Source organism: Sturnus vulgaris, chromosome 1, assembly GCF_052056855.1.
Source record: "Sturnus vulgaris isolate bStuVul1 chromosome 1, bStuVul1.hap1, whole genome shotgun sequence".
NCBI classification, from domain to species: Eukaryota; Metazoa; Chordata; class Aves; order Passeriformes; family Sturnidae; genus Sturnus; species Sturnus vulgaris.
Window position 1 is genome coordinate 73,236,977 of NC_142243.1, and position 14,818 is coordinate 73,251,794.

Here is a 14,818-nt window from a genome sequence, read left to right on the forward strand (position 1 = left end):
GTTTAGGAGGCGAGGTGGTAGCGTGTTTGGCTCCTTGAAGGGACGTGCAGTCAGCACTCTGGACATCTAATGCACGTCCCCATACAGCTGGGAGGACTTTACAAGTCCTTGTGCAGATGGTGGAGAACAGCCTTCCCTGTTCAGGTTTCACAGCCCCCTTTGGCCACCTCATGTGACACATTAATGTGGGACCTGAGAGCTTCCTATATATGCCAACTACCTCTTTTCTTTTGATGCCTTTTCATTCTCCTTAAGCAATACCTAAGTTGATTGCTTGTTTTCCTTATACAGTTGTTTATGCTGACATTCAGCTGGGCATGCATTTCTCAACCCCTATAGTGCAGATTCAGAAGAATTTCTTGTTTGGGGAGTTGTTCAAACTTGGGCCAGTGTAAACAGGGTAAGAATCTCCCTGGACAACACTAGTGGATTTAGTCTGGTTTTATATTTGTAGAGCAGATGTTTTCTTGGAAGGAATGAGCAGAAATTCTATTTCAAAAGCTTCAACAGCAGTTAAGCTTTGATAATACACTCCCTTCTTTGTTTTGTTACGAATACCTGCCAGGGAAAGGAAATGGTTTCTTTCTTCTGGATCCTAAGCACATTAATCTCTGAAATGACTGGTCAGGACAAAGTTGAAGTGTCAGTTAATGATATCTGAAGTAGATTTTGGTGTGATTGCTCGATATCACGTGTTGTTGATGAAGATAGGGGAGGGTTGGTTTTGGTTTTGTACATTGAATCTGAAAAATTCTGCTTCCTAAAACTTTTCAGCTCTTCTGTGGCAAGGGGTGAGTTGGGTTTTTTTTCAAACTTTTTTGGGTACATACCTTGCAAATGTTATTGCTTATTAATTTGTTGCAAAAACCATTTAGGTTAGAAAGGACCTCAGGAGGTCTGTAGTTCAAACTCCTGCACAAAGCAGTATTAGGAAGGAGATCAGACCACATTGCTCAGGGCTTTATGCAGCCAGGTCCTGAAACCCCCCAAGGACTGAGATTGCAGAACGTTTTGGCAACCGAGCCACTGCCTGACTGTCCTAATGGGAGGTTTCCCCCTTCTATCCCTGTTTCAATTTGTAGCCATTGTCTCTCTGCTATGTACCTCCCTCTTATCTCAAAAGTGCAGGATGTCTACTGTCAGGTACCCAAAGCCACCCCTTCTTGAGCCTGAGCAAGCCATGGTCCACCAGTGTTTCATCACAGACCTGTGTGAGTACTTCTGGCCCTCCTGGACTTGTCCTCTCTGTTCTCACCCTGAGGCCAGAACTGGATGCCATATTCTAGCTTCAGTCTCATGAATGCCAAGTAAAAGGAAATAATTGGGGATCTGCTGTCCACGAAGTTCCTGGCTACTTTGGCTATCAAGCAGGCTGTGGCTGGTGCCCAGGTCACTGTTCACCACCACCCTGAAGTTCTTCTCAGCAGCACTGCTCTCCAGCCAGCACTGAAATCTGGGATTTTTTACTCAGACTATTCCTCCCTGGTGCAGAAGCAAGCTCTTGAGCTTTCTGAAGACTGTCTCTTAATGAGTCAAAAGCTTAGGGACCCTTTCTGAGCACAAGAAACCTGTGGCCTAGTGACTGTGATGAATTCCTTCCAGTGGTCTTTCCTCTCCTTGGGAACAGAAAGTTGGTGATGATGCTTCTGTTAAACACACGCACCCCAGTAATGATCTCTGTGTGAGACGGATATGCACAACAGGAGTCTCTATGCCACACTGTGTTTCTTGAATCCTATTAAGGAAAGCAAGGCAAAGCATTGCTTCTGTTTCTAAAATCATCATTAGTTCTTAAAGCCACTGTTACTTTTCAGAAATACCATGGTGCTATTAATAAGGCAAAAAGTACAGTAAAAAAATGCCCTTTAATTAGTTATGCAGAGATGAATTCTTAATTCTGTAACTGCTGTCTGTGCTTTATTTTGAAGGAGCAGGAAGGCTGCCTGAAAAGGAATAAAGAAGAATGAAAGCCTGAATTCTGAGCTCAGTCATGCCAGCTAGTATGCAGGGCAGCTTGGATCCAAATCTGTTTTAGGAAGGACTTGAAGATTTAGCTTGTTAAATCTGTACGAAATGAATTACTGCAACAAAGGAAGAAAGCAAGCCTTGTGGTGGTAGGACAAAAAGGGTTTTATTCCCATTTCTTCACAGAATTTCCTTGGTGATCTTGACATTTTTAGGCTGTGCGACCTGGTAAAGCTTGAGCGCCTGTGGGTGGGCACCAGACATGAACATGCAGGTATGCTTCTAGTAAGCAACATGATTTTGAGAAAGTTTAATCATCAAACCTTCTAGTTTGATGTGCTCTGCTTGGCCTCCCAATTTATCTGACGTGCTGTGGTCTGACTGGATGTCCCAAAGTAAGCAGATGAAGCTTGCACAGCTATATCTGTGCTTCCTGCTTTCTTGCAGGAAAGAAGGACTGATTCAATACATGGCTCTGCCTTAAATACAGGCAAACAGGATTTGGACCTCCAGTCCCATTTGCTGTTTTCCAATTTGTTTTTTTCAGATTCTAAATCAGTGGACACAGCTGATATCTTGGGTTATCTGAGTCCTGAGTGGGAGACTCAACTGAGTGTCAGCAATTGAGGAAAAAAAAAAAAAAAGAGATGACACTTTATATTCTCAAAGAGTTCAGCCTCAAATCTACTAATTTTTTTTTATGCCCCTTGACATCTGAGGAAATTGAGCATGATTTGAAGAGGAAAACCTTTATAGGGAAGGTCTCATCACATGAAAATGAGCAATCTGGAAAGCATTATGTATTTTTAATAGTTTTATACTGACAGTGGTGGGAAGTAAGCTGGGAGGCAATGGGAGCTTCATATGGTTTATATATTCTGATTATTTCCCTCAGTCATGTGCTGGGGTCTCTTGTCTGGTGGTGGCAACCATGTGCAGGGGTTGATGCCTGGATAGGCAACCTGGAACAGAGGTTAGACAGAGTTAAAGGAATAAAGTAGGTATTCGTTAAAAGGCCTTCAAAGGATACACCTTAAGCAGTACAAGAGCCCAGCCAGGCTACACCCAAGATGAACCCAGGATGGACCCAAGATGGATTCCAAGTCACAAGTTTTCACACTTTTATAAGTTTTGGTCCATTTACACTTTGGGGTTAATTGTCCAATTACAGCTTCGGGTTATGAAGTCCCATCCTCCCAGATTACTCTCCTCAATTTGCTTTTCATACTTTTTGGGCTGAAGCTGCAATGGTGTCCTTGGTTCTTGTGCTGGAAAAGGATTGTTTTGTCTAACTAAACTTTGAAGAGAACTTACTAACACTTTGTATGAAGTTCAGAGTTGTATACTAATGCAGTACAGAATCTAGAAAATATGAAAGCTAAAACTTAAGGCATCAGAGTAGCTACCAGGCTCAGTCTTTCATGCTGGACAACTTTGTCATTGCTCCAGTAGGCAGAGAGGTGCTTTTTTTGGGAAAATTAAGCCAACTCATTTGAGTATTGAATATGGCTTTGGAAAACTACTATGGGATAGAGAACTTTTGGGCTTAAGCTGGAAGAAACTGCCTATCAGTTTTGAAGGTTGTGATATAGCATTGAGAGGAATGTTAAGAATAATTACTCGAGGGCCAGGCAGTTTTGCCCTCTTGGGTGTTATGGCATTACCAACCCTTGGAACAAAAGGAGGATGAAAAAGTGCACTGTTAGAGGGAAATTAGCTCTTCTGTTTTAAAGCATACTGCTCTTGAGTTGTACTGTGGTAAATTCCTTTGCAGACCTTCTATTCATCTGGTTTGCTTTTTAAAGGAAGATAAATCCTGCTAGCAATTGTCAAAGAGGCTAAAAGATAAATTAGTGGGTGATTTTCAGCACTTAGCATTACTAATACTTCTCTGCTGTAACTGTTATGCGTGGCTGTTACATACTGGCACTTCTCAGTAGAAGACAGCACTGCAAACAGTATTTTAACAAGTCTCTGCTGCAACACCATTGATTGCAGCCAGCTATTGTTCTTTTGAATCCTGCCTAGGATAGGCAGTAAGAAGCTTCCTGGGATTCTAGGCCCAGACCTTTTTGACAGGAAACCGGGGAACAATTAAGAGGCATTGAATCTCTTCCCTCCCACACATACACGTTTTAAAATTGAAAACTGTGGAGAAGAGGAAATTAAAAGCGTTTCCGTTGTTTTATTCAGGTGCTGTGCAAGGGGCTGGCTATGTCTAACATAGTTATGTTCTGAACTGCTTTGTAGACATGGCTTTTTCTGGCATGGGGTGGTGTCAAGCCACTCTAAAGGGAGAAGTTGCTCAACTTCTCACTCAAAAGAAGGTGACATTTGTAAGCTGTGGTAAGGCAGGAACAAAAGCTTGCTGCTGCCCCACCTGCCAGGACAGGCTTGTATCTGTCCATCACCTATTGGAAACCACAGGACTGGCAGCTCCCCACAAGCAGATGGCTGATACTTGTGCTGCTTCTCCTTTGTGCTCTTTGCTTCCATTCAGGATTGGAGGATACCCTAGTACTGATTTTTCTATGCAGCTAAAAAGACATGAAAGCTTCTGTGCTTTTGAGGGCTTAGACTGTCAGTTTTCTTATTCCCTGTAGGTCTTCCCAAGATCTCTCATCTCTTTCTCATCTCTGTAGATGCCTCTGTCTTCACTACATCCTTCCTGGTGACTCCTTTTAGGGAGGAATAGAAAGCTGAAATTCTGGTCCCATTGGAACTTTTTGCTATAAAGCTCCAATTCTGTGCCTAATTCTGCATGGGCTTCATTGGCATCTGTGTTTAATTGTGCTGACACATAGTTTTACATGGGAGTGGTCGGTGCTCCCTGGTGATTTGCACCAATGAATCTGTGCTTGTGGAGCTACATCACTCCAAAATTTTCAGAAAAAAATTCATGTTCTTTGGAATATCTTCAGTGATGTCTTTAGTCCTCACAAAGACTGTTACCCCTCTATTCCCATCCAGCCCCCCAAGCTGAATTATTAGAAATTTCTTGGAGCAACCAACAAATCTTGCTTTGCATTTGGGACACTGTCAGTACAGGGTAACAGGATAACAGACAGTATCCTTATAACATTAATAGCTCCTTTAATTACAGATCTTTTTGTTCATTGCACAAGCAATATTATGAGGTTTTAATCACAAATGTTAAGAGAAAGCAATTTAAAAACAAAAAAAATCCCCAAAACAGATCCTCACAAAACTATTACTTGTTCTATTTTTTAATAAACAGAAGATGCACTGGCAATATACATTGAGAAATGAGTTTCCAAGAGCAAATACAAATCAAATAAAATTGCACATCATAGTGGGTATTTAGCTAACTATGCATACCTCTCATTTAATCTGAACTTATTTCTGGTAGTTCTAGCCACAGTAGTTACCATAAGATGACATAGGACTGGGATTTAGGTCCAGACCTTTTTGCCTGGAATAATAGGATCCCCATAACATAGGAAGGTCACCAAAGATTAGGGGGGGAAAAAATATGTGCTAGTTTAACAGCTGCAAGTAACCGTTCTAGGCAGTTATTGTCACCTCATCTTGAGTTAGCATAACAGGAAATAAGAAAAATGAGAAATCTAAGTGGCAGGAGTGGAAAAACAAGCCTTAATATTTGTCAGGCAACAACTGATGAGAAGCAGCTTGATCAACAGGCTAGCCCACAGATGCATATTTTACTATATGTTTAAGATAAGATTGTATTATCCTATCTCTTTGCCTTATATAATTGAATCACTGGATGTTAGTGATGGCACTGTTAGGTCTGGCATAAAGGAAGAGTTTGGCACCAAGATGGTGTTCCCACCACAAAGAGCCCCTTGTTCATGCAGAGGTTCCTATCTGTGAACATGCCTTTGATAATTAGGCCCTGAATAGAAGTAAAGTAACTCTCATTGGTAAATTCCCTGCAAAACTTTTTCGGAAATCTTTTTCTTTTATTTTTAGATTCTTAAGGTTTCTACTTTTGTTAATTTTTTATTCCAGTCAGATCATATGCATTTTCCATCAGAAGTCTATATTTCATCATTTATTGCTTACTCATTGTATAGAATCTTTAATTTATTTAGGTTACATTGTTTTTAACTACTCCCATTAAAACCTAGTTCTCCTCCAGGAGGGCTCTTTGAACTCTCTTAATGTCTACTTGTTTTCTGGGATCACTGGTTGCGTGCACAGCTGCCAACTTCTAATACAAGTAATTTCTATCTGCAGAAGTTTCACTGAAGCAGCAGAAGAGATGGTCTTGGACTAAGGGTTGTGTTGTGATCATGTAGTGATGACAAGGGGTAAATCTTTGCTGGGAAGGCCTAAAGAAAACATGCATTGTATTTACAGGAATCCTGTGATAGGATATTGCAGCAATTCCTGCTGCATAGCCTTCGCTTTCAGCAGAAATTGGGGATTTGTACTTTTGACGTTGACAGTAAAGACCCTCCCTCTCTCACAAGATAAGTTGGGTTGGTGCCCCATGTTGCATTGTTTGTTGGCTGTGACCCATGGGGTATGACAGCACTGTGTGCTGAAAACTGGAGGCTTCTGTCGATTTTTTTAGCTGGTCTAATTCGGAGCTCTCTGCACTTGAAAATTAAATTGGTGTTCAGGGGGATTAGCACTGGAATAAAATGAGCTTTTACCTGCGTTGTAGGGAAACTGGCTTTGCATCCCGTCTTCTCCCAAATAAAACAAACAACATATCATTAATGCTGAACCTGATAGGTTTTTGTAATTGAAGCATCTATGCAGTCAAGACCAGAGTCTGTTTAAAGTGGGTAGAGGTTGTTTTTCCAGCAATTTACATGACAACCACTGTATGTCTTTTGCTTCATTCTTCATGTTTATCTGAGGCTTTAGTGTGTTCAGTTGAGAGTTTAGTTGATGTTACAGAAAAACCACCATTGTCCTATGCAAACACAAACATTTTGTAGGCTTTTTTATTAACCTCATTGTATTGCAAGTGACAAGATCAGATGCCATCAGATCTTGTCTTTATAAGGAGAAGGTGCTCTGCTAACTTTTGTGATCTTTTTCAGTGTGTGTTGAGTGAATGTGAACCCAAAACACATGAATGTTTAGTCTCTGGCCTCTATAAGGTGACAAATAATAATAAGGACTTTAGGGAAAACATATCTCATACGTCTGCTTAGAAGGGAAAAAAACCATAAGGCTAACACAGTAATTGACTTAGAATGCTATAAAGGGAAATATCTTTTCTCATAGAGATAAAAAGCCTCAATTCACACATGAGCTGAGCCAAGTAGAACTGATGAATATAGCACAATAGTCCTAACAGATTCACTACAAGCCCCTTCCTGAATAACGAAGAAAAAAGAAACAAAGAGGAAGGGGGCAGGGAAATGGTTACCTTCTTGCTCTTGGGTTGAGTTAAAAAAATAGAGTGCTAAGCAATATAGGGTAAAAAGGAAAAATGGTCACATATTATTCATGCTTCACTTGTGTTTGGTACATTCACACAGGCATATTAAGCATGAAAAGAACTCTGAAATGTAAATAGAGACATTCATTGTGTGGTTTTACTTTATTTTTTAAGGAGGAAGGGAATAGAAAAATGGACTCCCCACTCTGCTCTTTCTCAGAAGAAATCTCTTCTGAAGCCATTCTGATGAAAGCATAATTAACCTTGTTTTCATTAATGGGTCTTTCCTTTGTGGTTCAGATGACAAAAAATGGGAGAGAGCATGGCCCACCCTTGGCGATCAAGGAAACATCATAAAAATTGAGGATGAGGTTGTTGTGCACAAACTGAGCTATCAAAGGTATGATGGGCTTGAATTCAATTCCCGTAATTATACTAATGATGCAGAACGTAGCCAGGCCAAAATAACTCAGGTAATTACTTAGCATATTGCTCTAGTTTCTGCAGTGGCAGTTATTGTTTACATCTCTAATTATGCTGTGTAGACGCATCAAATCACTCACGCTTGTTTTGACTTGAAGCATTTGAAGCAGCAAACACGGATGAGCTGTATCTTACTGGTGCTGCTGTGTGAATGAATGCGATTCAGCAATACTTGTTCATCAGGCTCTGGGTCCAATCCTGCGTGTCTGTCATACTCAGAATTCCTGTTGCTGTGATTCCCTTATGTATTTCTTTCACTGAGAACTTCTCCTTGCCTTAAGCAGATGTTGAAGGGCTCCTTATTCACATAGCTGAGCACTTTGTGTGCCCTTAATTTTAAGAGCATGAATAGCCCATTGCAGGTCAGCAGGACTGCTGAAATGTTTTACGAGAGAGTTACCCCTGGTTAAGATACAGAGTTTTCATCTAAAACAAGGGCAATTTCTTCTCCTGAGGTACTGTAGCAAGAGCAAAGGAAGAACTCATTTCAATTACTAACAATAGCAGCAAAAAAAAACCTCGTTTGAAGTTATTATCCACTGTCTATCAGTGGATAATATAATATAACTCTATATTTTTAGAGTGATTTTTCTTCACGGGAATGAGGGGGGAAAAAAGTGGAAGAACATTAGGACAGTTCGTCCTTAAAAAAAAAATGAAAAAGTATTTGTTAATGTGTGTAAATGGCTCTGTTGGACATTCACACCTCTAGTGGTCATAATGAATGTGATTGGCTTCTTTCCCCTGCAAAACAGTATGTTCTCTGAGGGTTGTATACAAGTTCACATGCCAAATGCTACAAATACTTCAAACTTTAGGGTGACTTCTTTCTGCAGTCCTAAGCAAGCTGCTTTCTCTGCTCTGTCTCAGTCTCCCCTTCTGCAGACACAGAATAATAATGCTCATCTATTTTAACACTTCAGGGTTTCCTATGTCAAAATGCAATTCATCTATTTTAACACTTTAGGGTTTCCTGTTTCAAAATGCAATGCAAATCTGTGGTGTTAGGCCATTCGAAGGATCATTACAAACCATACTGAAGGCCAGCACTGTAGACCTTTTTATTGCCCAGATGGCTGATTGCACTAGGCTAAGAGACTGAAAACACAGATAAATTTTGTCTTGTATATTTTTATGCCAATGGTTTTCTTAGCAACCTGCAGGTATATTTACTTTATTTTGCTCTTCTAGAAACATAATGAAGATATAATTTCTATGTTGTCTCTGGGAAAAATGCTCATAAAGGGTAAATTGTCCCACTAGAAATATTCTCCTATTAGATGAAGTTAGTTTACCCTTTGGCAGGAATATACCTAGCTTTCAACTGCAGTTACAGCTCCTTGAGCATTTATAATACACTTTTTAATGGAAGGAATTTCAGGCTCTTCTATTAAATCCAATTGAATGTCAATTCTGAGGGAGAAGAAGGGGTCTTTCAAGCATTTTTTTACCCAGAAAGCATGTTACAGATTCTAAAAATAGGCTGCGCATACATTAATGCCTATATTATGAGGTAGCCAAAACCGGATAGATGTTGAGGACTTTTTAAACTCCTGTTGGCTCCAGGAGGGCTCAGTACTTCACAGAATCCGCCTGAGGGAGAGGGAAGGAGAACAAAGTGAGAATACACAGTCCCAGCAGTGCTCTGGCTATGCATGCAAACCTTTTGCAGTCAAAACTCCCCACAGGAGCATGAAAGGATGTTTCAGTCTGTAGCTCGTTTAATCAAGGGCTCCCCCTCAACAGAGGTGCTCAGAAGGAATGGATCTTGTCATGTGAACTAGAGGCTAAAACAGGAGAGGCTGCTTTGACTTTGGCTTCTACATCCAAAAAAAAAACCCTTTTAGCAGAATAGTGCATACTGGGGGAGAACTGAGAAAAAAACATGCACATCCCATGTTGTTTGCAGGTATTATAGAGGAGAGGGCTGCTTTTTGATGCCCGTTATTTTCTTCCACTGCTCGCGTAAGTGTATGAAGTTTCAACCCCTCTTGCTTTACAAATTGTTTTGTTGAGCAATTGATGAAGATTTTCATTACTCCAACACTGCACTGGTAAACTGAGATTCTTTGCAAAGATTCCGGTGACCTGTGTTTCCAAATCTGACAGCTGAGGGTGGAAATGTTAGCCTGTTCTTCACTGGAGTGTCCAGGCCATCCGTGTTCTCATGACAGAAAGATTTTAAAAGGCACCGGACAAGAGCTGACAGATAACTCCAGATCTAGGAGTTATGGTGACCTTTTGACTTAAGTGACTTCAGGTATTGAATAGTAAGGAGCAATTATTAATGGAGCCAGGCACCTTGGATACAATTTTTGCTTCCTTGTGCAAAGGAAGCTTTGCACAACCAGAGAGCCTCTTAGCACCCACGGCAGGCATTGTCACCCTCCTGCCCCTCCTGGACTCTTTCCAGGGTGATGCACCAAAGCTATTCAGACTGATTTTTTAGATCAGCATTTTCCAACCCTTGAGTTTTGGTGGCAGTGTCAACTCAGGGAAATACTCCCTTGTCTGCCCCTGTCTGGTTATTCCTGCTCTGTATCTCAGTAATGTGGATCACCTGGCAAAGGTAATCACTGTGGTGCAAAAACATAACTCTGACAGTGCTGCCAAAGCCAGGCTGCCTGCAGTTCACAGTCTGCCTTCAGCCTTGAGTTCCATAAGAAGCCTCCCCTTTAGGTGTCCCTGTCCCAGAGACACTCACTTTGGTTTCAGGTGGAAATGCATGTTGGCTGGTTAGTGGCTGCTACTGTTACAATAATCTGTTTCCTTTAAAGAGGTTAATGATCTAAACCAAAGCAGTGAAATGTGCCAGTTTCACTGGTCAGGTCATGCTCACAAAAGATACGGCTCGTTTGTTCCTTATGGTGAAAATTATCCCTTGTTCACAGTGGTCAACACTCCCGATTACTTAATATAAAGCCTACTGCCAAAATTGAGGACTTTAATTATGAAAATAGTAGAAAAGGCTCTTCCTGCCCTGAGAAGTATATAGTTCATGGATGTGGACAGAAAAAGGGTGAATCATCATGCCTCTATGCTACGGGTGTTTAAGCCACAATGGTAAAAAAAGAATCCTAAAATGTCTTTTGAAACAATGACAGGGAGAGTTCTTAGATATTTAGATTAAGTTCCTCCTGAATGTAGATGCAGTCTGGGAGGCATTAATTGTTGGGGACTATAACTGATGAGGGCAGAAGAAAGTGCTGCAGTGGACTATAGGCTGTAGGACATGTGAAGAAAAATGTAGATAGTACAGATTTAGCCTTTAGAAGTCTTCATAACCTATTTTAATATGACAGAAGGCAAGTATCCCTATAATTTCCACTACACTGATGAAGAAACCTGAAAAAGCAGGGCTGACATGTCACAGCACAAGGTTAGACCTACAAGCTCATTTTACTTCATTTGTGTTTCTAGCCACAGTTCATAACACAAATATAAGAGTCAAGACTTACCTGCCCTTGAGCTTCTTAAGCACTATGATTTGGCCCTGGCCCCTTTTCAAATTCAGGCAATTTTGCTGCATCACTTCAATTGTGTTTGCATGGGTTTGGCCAGAGCAACCTTTACAGAGCCTGAGTCCTTTCAGCAAGGTTATTAACAGTATATGGTAGGTACCCTGCGTGTATTTTAAAAGAATGAAATATTTTAAAGTGTGTGAAAGTAAAATGCAAGACCATAAAATTGATAGGTTATAATCAATCTAATAAATGGCCAAGCAAATGCATGCATTCCCATAACATTTTATTACTCCAATGAGACAGTAAGATCACAAAAATGCAAGTGGATAAAACATAGGCTGTTGGCATCTTTATTCTCTAAAGTGCAACTGCCAGTAATGGCTTTTGTCTCAAAACTTTAATATGGATAATAGTAAAACTGCATGTCATACAAGAAGGAATTAAATGTATTTTAATAAAGCAAATCTTTCTACTTTATTTAAAGTCAAATACATTTTCCCATTTTCTACTGAAGAGCCACCATGACACAGTACTTCTGTCCATGCTGCATGCATGTAAAAAACTTGTCAAATGTAAAGGCCCAGCCTCTCAGTATTTTGAAAAGTGCACAAGAGATACAAGTTGTACTCTGACAATAAAAAGAGCTAATAATAAAAGATACTTTCATCTGGAAGATGTCTATGTCCTTTGGGACTATCCAGCCTTCCTGAATATCCACTTTATATTCCATGAAGTAGATAAGCTTGTGAATGCCACCATCCTCCTCAGCACACCGCTAGTCTAAAGCAAACTTTTCTTTTCCATGTTTAAGCATTTTCCAGGAAAACTTTTCTGGAGCCATAGAGTAATAGATGTTTATTACTAACCCAACTTTCATGAGTAGCCATTGTGCCCATATTTAATGTCTGGTAAACATTGCACTGCTATAGTAGGGACTCTCCTGACCCAGGGGCAGAGAGGACATACATACATATATATATATATATATATATACACACACACATATATATATGCACGTCCTACCACCTGAGCTGAGAATGAGATTAGAGAGATTAGATTGTGGTGGGCTACCAACTTGGCCCCAGGCAATAAGTGCCAGAAGTGCTCAGTGGCAGGATTAAAGCTGTGCACAGTTCTACTTTTCACTCCAAAAAGGGGTGTTGTAGGTCTGGATTTACTGGATTAAGGTTTTTCTGAAACAGGATTGTATTTATGGGGGAATAACAAACTGACCCCACATGTTCAGCATTAGGCATAGGAGTACTTCTACCTTTCGTACTCGTAAAATTCAGCAGGATCTGGCATCAGGATGACAGTTTCAAGCCCTTTAGGTATAGAATTTGCAGCTTAGGCTCATTTCCCATGAGCATGCAGTGACAGGCACACAAGGGTTTCTGTGACTTGAATATTTTAAGTAAGTTGGAAGCATGGCACCAGTCAGACTAAAAGAGAAAAACAGAACCAAATACTTAATGCTTAAACGTACAAGATGGCACATGCCAACTTTAGCCCAAACTGAGGAACCCAAGTCAAGACCTTGAGGAGTCCAGCTGGAGCCAAAGCTCCTACTCAGTGCTGAGATTCTCAAAGGTTTAGTGAGTGATGCACAGGTGGTGGGAAGGTCAACAGCAAAAATAATTCTATTGTAAAGGCAGAAAATACCAGTCAGAATGAGCAGTCAAGTGCTTTCATTGCTTAAACAGAAGCAATGCAAGGCTGACATCTTTAAAAAAAGGGGCTTTACTCTTGTGGTTCTCTTCCTAGAAGTTTCACTTCCTTAGGTTATTTCAGGTTAGTGCAGCAAGTGCCAGAAGAGAAGAGATTTTATTTGTTTGGGGGTTTTTAATATGAAGAATGGGCAAGACCACCGTGTACTGGAACAAGAGGAGGGATTACAAAAGCCTGCCCTGAACAAAAGGAGCTGTGTGGGGATCTTTCTACAATACAAATGTTCACAGTAATTCCTTTCCTGTGAAGCCACACTGAACTCTCTGAACAGCTAATTTGTGGTACTTGGGACACGTCTAGCCCGACAGTGATGTGAAAACTCTTTTTCCGAGGTGATCCTCTGCCACATGTTTTGCTCTGTGAAAGGCTACACACCTCTTTATGGGAAGCGAGTGTCTTCAGGTTATTTGCTTTTTCCGGTTTTGTATCACAGCTCTGGGCCTGGTGATGTTCTCTGTGAAGTCGGCTTAGCAGGAATAGGATCTGCTCTGTCATCTTGAGTATTGCCCACCTGTTCTCAAAACCACAAATTTCTCTAAGAAATGTCTGCAGGTGCTATAGACCAAGGCTGCAGCAAACAGTCACGTGCCTTTCTGTTTGGAGAGATGAGGCTCAGTTGTTTGTTTGCATTCTTTATATATGACTCTGCTTCAGAGAGTGCTAAACCCAGTTTTATTATGTAGAAGCAAAGTAGAGGAAATATACAATTGGGACATCATTGCAGTTGTTGGAGTTGCTTTAATGTAGAGGCATTTGGAACCTGAATCACATAGGCAGCTACTTACAATGTTATCTATTGAAAAGAATATGGTTTAGTAATTTATTTATGCATTTTACAAAAAGCTATTATCTTTCACCTTTATGACACCCCATCATGCTTATTTGTGCTACCCCAAGCTGATCCAGCTGTGATGTTCTCCAAGCACCACTTTTTGGCTGATCCTTGTAATAGTGGTCTTGCCTGTGGGCTCTGCTGGTTTTTTCTGAGAGGTTAAACAGCACCTGAATTTTTACCATGTGAATTCCTAGCCTCCTGAGCCACAGATGTCACTCTGGCAGAAACTGGCTTAAATTTTATTATACATAGTATGAGTGTAACGACCTCTGACCTCCCCAAATTATACAAACAGGAAGGGTCTCTCTTGCCCCGGGCTATGGCATGACCCAGGGAAGTCACTCACTGCCTTCCTTGGCCCTGCCGAGCCCCTCTGTCTCAGAAAGCCTGATGCCGGAGGCCACTGCCTTCCAGCAGAACCTCTTTCTGGATGATGCATTCTACATCACTGCGCTGCATTTGCTTCACCTTCACCATGTATGTCTTAACCCCGCAGCTCCAAGGCATTTGCAGGCACCCAGGCATCTCCCACACACTTTCTTGCTCTACAGTGCTGCTCCGGTTTTGTCAGATGTCTGCTGCCGACTGCTGCGGCCCCTGCCAGCTCTCTCCGTGCCCCGCTCTCTGGGCGTTCGGGCACTGCATGCCATGGGTTGGGAAGGAGGGAGGATGGGAAGTCTGTGCTGACCTGTGTTTGCAGCACAGACCTCCCCATCTCCCTCCTGTATGCGATGCTGCTGGAGGCTCCTTCAGGGATGCCGTCCCACTAGACAATTATTAAAAGGCCGACTGGAGTCCCAGGCACTAGCTGTGTACTCCCGCCCTCCTGTTTTTCCTCTCTGTGCTGGCCCCTCTTCCCGCCGGAGGTGCAGGCTCGGTTGCCGGGGGCTCCACTGAGGTTTCCCGGGGCACAGCGAGAGCGCTGCTCCACCCTGTGCGCTGCTGGCGGCTGACAGCCGG